Source organism: Spinacia oleracea, chromosome 4 (assembly GCF_020520425.1).
Source record: "Spinacia oleracea cultivar Varoflay chromosome 4, BTI_SOV_V1, whole genome shotgun sequence".
Taxonomy (NCBI): domain Eukaryota; kingdom Viridiplantae; phylum Streptophyta; class Magnoliopsida; order Caryophyllales; family Amaranthaceae; genus Spinacia; species Spinacia oleracea.
Window position 1 is genome coordinate 66,981,615 of NC_079490.1, and position 6,994 is coordinate 66,988,608.

Consider the following 6,994-nt stretch of genomic DNA (forward strand, 5'->3'; position numbering starts at 1 on the left):
AAGTGCCGAGTGGACAACATTCGAAGCGTATGCACCCCCCGGTTGGCGATGGGTATCCTTAGTCCCAACTCCCGAGATGAAACATCCAAGGGAGCCAAGATTCGTTATGCGGTTCTGTCCGTTCACATTAATATGCTGATTTTCAGGTCGTCCCAACTTGATGGGGAAATAAACGCGGGGTAGGATCGTTTCACCCTTCGGCTATTTTGATTACCTACAAGCACGAGTATTTCCTTCACTATCCCCAGTGGAGTCGCCACTGTGAGGGGGTCGAAAAAACACGAGGCTAATGCGTGACCTCGTCCCTCGTGGGTGTGACGTTTCTTTTTGTCAAATCAAGTGTAATTGGATTTCCTGTGATTTTACACCCAATTGACTAGTAATATAGGAGTCGCCATTCAGTTTTTAACGACAATGAGAAAAACTAACAAAACCCGGTTATCGTGACATAAAGGGAGTGCAATTATGTTTGACCACGACGGCCGTAGGTTCCCTTGTGATCCCTGGTGTGGGGATCTCTCAACATACACCCGCAAGGTAGAGATTGAGGGTTCGGGGGACTGTAACTACCGAGAGGAGTACTCGCTCTTTGATAACTCCAGAGGCAGGATATCCTTACTAGCTCAGCATAAATAATTGAAGGGACATGCGTTAACTGTTAAACTAATCTGAGTTGATTTTAACAATATGCAACACGGATAATGGTATCGTCATCATCCCAAAGGGGAGACACAAATTAGGTGTCTACAAAAACCATTGTATTTTTGTACCTCGAAGGAGTCGCCACCAAACATTTGTTTAAAGTCTCGTTTGGAAAGACCGCAATTGACTCTATTTTCACTAGTAGAAAAATTCACATTTGCAGCGCGGGTAAAACGGGCTTTTTGCAGCGTTTTCGCGCGCTGCAATTGTGATGGCTGCAAATACCGTAAGTTTTTTTGCAGCGGTCATAGGCGCTGCAAATAATTAGTTAATTGCAGCGCGGGTAGACCTATATAAGTTGCAAATAGTGTATTAGTTACAACGCGGGTAGACCTATATAAGTTGAAAATAGTGTATTAGTTGCAGCGCTTTGTTGAGAAATACGCGCTGCAATTAGTTGTCATTTACAGCTCAGTGCAAGTACACGCGCTGCAACTAATGCTTTTTTAAAATAAATAAAAACAAATATAATAGCTCCAATCAGATCATATTTATATATTTATCCCTGGACAATCCTATTATTTTGACAAAAAATTATAATAAAAACATTATAAATAGTTTAATAGGTTGCAAAAAATTTGCCATAGTTTCCCTTGTAATTTGCGAAACCCGAACAAAACGGGAATTTATAAAGACCTGTATATAAGACATAACATACATATATGTTCCAAAAACCATATATATGCTCCAAGTAGCAAACGTCATATCCAACACATAACAAAAACATAAAACATAACATTACTAGACAACAAACTCATTCGCCGGCATCCATCAAATAGTTGTCCTTAAAATATTTTGCCCAATGTTCTCGAGTTTCTTCTAACTCCTCATTAGAGTATGGCATTTCTCTTTGTACATAACCCTTCAAAAACCAAAAACTTGGTATTAGTTACTCAAAAAGTAATTTAAGAGAAATTGAATCTTATAACTAATTACATGTTTTATATGCTATGTTTAAACTTTCTAAGACTCATTCCAATATGGTTATGCACGTTTTAGGCTTGCTGGGTCGTTATGGACATATTTAGGCTAAAATGAAACATTTTCGCTCCCATTTTTGAACTAATGAACCTAATGATTCATTTTAAACTAATTACATGTTTTAAATGCTTTGTTTAAACTTTCTAAGACTCATTCCAATATGGTTATGCCACGTTTTGGGCTTGTTGGGTCGTTATGGACATATTTAGGCTAAAATGAGACATTTTCGCTCCCATTTTTGAACTCATGAACCTATGAACTCATTTTAAACTAATTACATGTTTTATATGCTTTGTTTGAACTTTCTAAGGCTCATTCCAATATGGTTATCAACGTTTTAGGCTTGTTGGGTCGTTATGGACATATTTAGGCTAAAATGAGACATTTTCGCTCCCATTTTCGAACTCATGAACCTATGGACTCATTTTAAACTAATTACATGTTTTATATGCTTTATTTGAACTTTCTAAGGCTCATTCCAATATGGTTATGCACGTTTTAGGCTTGTTGGGTCGTTATGAACATATATAGGATAAAATGAGACATTTTCGCTCCCATTTTCGAACTCATGAACCTATGGACTCATTTGAAACTAATTACATGTTTTATATGCTTTGTTTGAACTTTCTAAGGCTCATTCCAATATGGTTATGCACGTTTTAGGCTTGTTGGGTCGTTATGAACATATTTAGGCTAAAATGAGACATTTTCGCTCCCATTTTCGAACTCATGAACCTATGGAATCATTTTAAACTAATTACATGTTTTATATGCTTTGTTTGAACTTTCTAAGGATCATTCCAATATGGTTATGCACGTTTTAGGCTTGTTGGGTCGTTATGAACATATTTAGGCTAAAATGAGACATTTTCGCTCCCATTTTCGAACTCATGAACCTATGGACTCATCTTAAATTAATTACATGTTTTATATGCTTTGTTTGAACTTTCTAAGGCTCATTCCAATATGGTTATGCACGTTTTAGGCTTGTTGGGTCGTTATGGACATATTTAGGCTAAAATGAGACATTTTATCTCCCATTTTTGAACTAATGAACCTAATGATTCATTTTAAACTAATTACATGTTTTATATGCTTTGTATAAACTTTCTAAGACTCATTCCAATATGGTTATGCACGTTTTAGGCTTGTTGGGTCGTTATGGACATATTTAGGCTAAAATGAGACATTTTATCTCCCATTTTTGAACTAATGAACCTAATGATTCATTTTAAACTAATTACATGTTTTATATGCTTTGTATAAACTTTCTAAGACTCATTCCAATATGGTTATGCACGTTTTAGGCTTGTTGGGTCGTTATGGACATATTTAGGCTAAAATGAGACATTTTCGCTCCCATTTTCGAACTCATGAACCAATGGACTCATTTTAAACTAATTACATGTTTTATATGCTATGTTTAAACTTTCTAAGACTCATTCCAATATGGTTATGCCACGTTTTAGGCTTGTTGGGTCGTTATGGACATATTTAGGCTAAAATGAGACACTTTCGCTCCCATTTTCGAACTCATGAACCTATGGACTCATTTTAAACTAATTACATGTTTTATAGGCTATGTTTAAACTTTCTAAGACTCATTCCAATATGGTTATGCACGTTTTAGGCTTGTTGGTTCGTTATGGACATATTTAGGCTAAAATGAGACATTTTATCTCCCATTTTTGAACTAATGAACCTAATGATTCATTTTAAACTAATTACATGTTTTATATGCTTTGTAAAAACTTTCTAAGACTCATTCCAATATGGTTATGCACGTTTTAGGCTTGTTGGGTCGTTATGGACATATTTAGGCTAAAATGAGACATTTTCGCTCCCATTTTCGAACTCATGAACCAATGGACTCATTTTAAACTAATTACATGTTTTATATGCTATGTTTAAACTTTCTAAAACTCATTCCAATATGGTTATGCCACGTTTTAGGCTTGTTGGGTCGTTACGGACATATTTAGGCTAAAATGAGACACTTTCGCTCCCATTTTCGAACTCATGAACCTATGGACTCATTTTAAACTAATTACATGTTTTATAGGCTATGTTTAAACTTTCTAAGACTCATTCCAATATGGTTATGCACGTTTTAGGCTTGTTGGGTCGTTATGGGACATATTTAGGCTAAAATTCAGGCTACGATAAAACTATGCGTTCACATAAACCCAATAATTGAATTAAATTATACTAGTATTATTATCGTTGACCTCCTTATTAAGAAATTTATAAATCAAATAAAAATAACAAGAAAACTTAACGTTAAACTTGCATGTTAACTAGTCCTGTATTCTGAGATACAATTGAGGCCTGAACAGTATTATTTGTCTCTTTTGCTTTTCGAATTGAAACTTTAGATTATATGATGATTAAATGTTACCCATGGAAAGGCTTAACCTGCTCAAATATGTTTGGACAATGTGCCTTAATTTTCCCTTCTCAGGAAACAAAATTGAAAAAGTTGAAGGTACAAGAAAATTTTAAAAAAAATCATTAGAGACCGCAATTCAGATTAGAAGTCATGATGAGACACAAGCCATTCATTCTATGAAGTACTAGTTTCAAAAATCTCTTTTCTAGGTAACAAGATACGTTTATTGCGGAACTCATCTTGTAACAAGTGCAAATCATATGTAATCCATGTGCTTAGAATGAAATTATAAGCTGCTCCTTACTCATTATAAACCACGAATTACATAATCCATCATTTATACAGGATACTAATTGTTATTATAAGCTTTAATTCATCATCTTTTCATATCTCATCTATAATACCTTGTTCGATCTAGACTGTTTATATAGGGACTTGTTGTTATATGGGAATCCATGCTTCTCAACTTAGGGAAGCTTATCTTGGAACAAACATCCATGAAATTCAATAAATAAAAAATAAATAAAAAACTACATGATATACAATGAACAACTTGCACCTAGACACCAGCAAAACAGACTGCACACTGTAATGTACAGGCTGCACAACACAGAATAAACTGCACACCAACACGCAACACACCCGCACACTAAACAAGCTGCATACTAACCAGCAAACACATAAACTGCAGGAAGTCACAGCTGGACAAGAACACCAGCAAGCAGCAGCACAGCAACAAAAAGAGCGATGGGGAGACATGAATGAAAGATTCATGCATTAAGAACTCGCAATACACATCTACATACTTCATTGTACATACTGCAAAGGAAATGAGGGCTGAATGGCTAATCAGCATAACCCCTGAATAGTTGCAGACTGCAAAACCCGACAAACAAACTGACTCCAACAACAAGACAACTCAACATTCGACCAGTCACAACACTATAATTCTATTGCTCATGAAGCTAGCTTATTTTTTAAAAGTATAATTCTAATTTTGTATTCATATTCTGTTGTGTGCAGGCACTTGGCAGTTAGCATAGCAGCTCAATATCGAGATTAATAAGATAATAAAAGAAAACTTTGTAAGAAACGTATACAATAACAGAACAACATGGACATACCTTCTACGAGCTCACCAATGGGTCCAAAAATGCTCTGAATCAAGTCCAAAAAGTTGCTGATAAGACTACACTTGAACTTTCTTTAACGGAAAGAGTAAAGACAAAGGTTAAAGCAACCGTAATTGCACGGGTGAGAAAGTGGTGGTGAAATCCCCCTGTGCAGTTAAAACTAAAAAGGGTCACCATAACTTAAGTATTTGATTCCAAATCCATCAAACAAGCAGAGTTATGGAAATCGACTTAAATATAAAATACAACAGAGAAAAAAACATATAACATCGGAGTTCAAGTATCACAGTATCAGATACAGAAGAAACGATTTTCTTCACTGGTTTAGTCAGTCATTATCTGCTCTTGGGTCGAGAATTCTGGCTAGATTCATTTGCTGGTTTCTTTTTTCTTTTACACAGACACTTAATTGGTTAGATTTTGGTGTGTTTTTTCTTCAGTACTCTACATAGTAACTTAGTACTCCGTATAGTACTAGTAGAGACACCATTTTTCAAATTATTTTTATACACCTAAGAGTTTGCACATATTCTATGATATTATCCATAACATCTAAGCATGAAAGAGTACATTGCAGTTTGAATAGAAAGCAATATAAAGTTATCAAGTATATTGATCAAATTCAAAAACTCAATTGCGTGATATAATTTGGACGCAAATGAGTAAAATTCATGACCATTTCCATATATCCTAATTGCCCCTTCCACACAACAAAAAGCTCAGCAATGTTTGAATTTCATACTTCAACAAGAAATAAAATTGCAGGACAAAAAATAGGTTACTCTTCCTGTGTACTAAAACCAAAACCAAAGAAGATCAAATCAAAATTCTACAGTTCAAATCCAGGATACCCCCTGACTATGAATATAGACCAATTCAGTTCCTGATTTAACGAATTTTATTTTTGATTAGGTCATACAAATTGTTGCGAAATTAAAACAACATAATTAAAATTGGGAATGTTAGGTCGTAGAAATTGTTGATAAAATTAAAACAACAGAATACCAACTATGGACTTACCACCAATTGCAGTTGCTTGAACCGAAGATACCGGAGAGCCCAGATAAATTCGTCTTTCTCCCTCCACTTTTCTGCAACTTGGGTTTTACTTGGCGGTGGGAGTTGAAAAAGAACAGACAACCTTTTCCAATGTTACAGGTGGTGCGGTAGCAGGCGGTGCGGTGTGGTAGCCGGAAAAAGAGAGTCCTCAATCGATTGTTACAGGCGGTGCGTTGCGGTAGCCGGCGAAGGAGAGTCCTCAATCGATTGTTACAGGCGGTGCGGTGCAGTAGCCGCAGTGCGGTAGCAGGCGGTGTAGAAGGGAGCAGAAATTGGCTGTGGAGATTCGAAAACCTAGCTCTTTCTCTGGGTTATTGTTTTTGGAATTCTAGATCTACCGTACATTGAGGACTGGTGGGTTGAGAAGATGATTGATCGAGTATTAAGGTTTCTAGCTAATTGCAGCAATCTCAGAGGGCGGAAGTTGCGACTATTCTGAATTGCAGCAATCAATAAGCGCCGAAGTTGCAACTAATTTGCCTAATTGCAACTTGTACTGTATGTACGCGCTGCGAAATCTATTTTTTAAAAAAAATATTGCTTTCTTGTAGCTTGGGGTCAATAAAATCGGTGCAAGTAGCTCATTTAATGATTGACCCGCGTTGACCAAACCCATATTACAGCCTGTATGACTTGCGTGAGTTGCAATTGATGAGTTGCAAATGACATTTTTTCTACTAGTGTTTGGATAAGGCTTTGAATCCTCGAAACGGATGGGTGAGATCCAGGC

At 36.0% G+C, this 6,994-nt stretch overlaps 1 long non-coding RNA gene across 1 annotated transcript; it reads right to left on the reverse strand.

The window, feature by feature from the left end:
* Window positions 1-1,236: 1,236 nt before the first annotated feature.
* LOC110790276 (uncharacterized) lies at window positions 1,237-6,753 on the reverse strand. The gene is made up of 3 exons (XR_008918903.1): window positions 6,226-6,753; window positions 5,197-5,351; window positions 1,237-1,564 (listed from the first exon to the last, which is right to left on the reverse strand). It is a non-coding gene; the product is annotated as an uncharacterized lncRNA (long non-coding RNA).
* Between the last annotated feature and the right edge of the window lie 241 nt (window positions 6,754-6,994).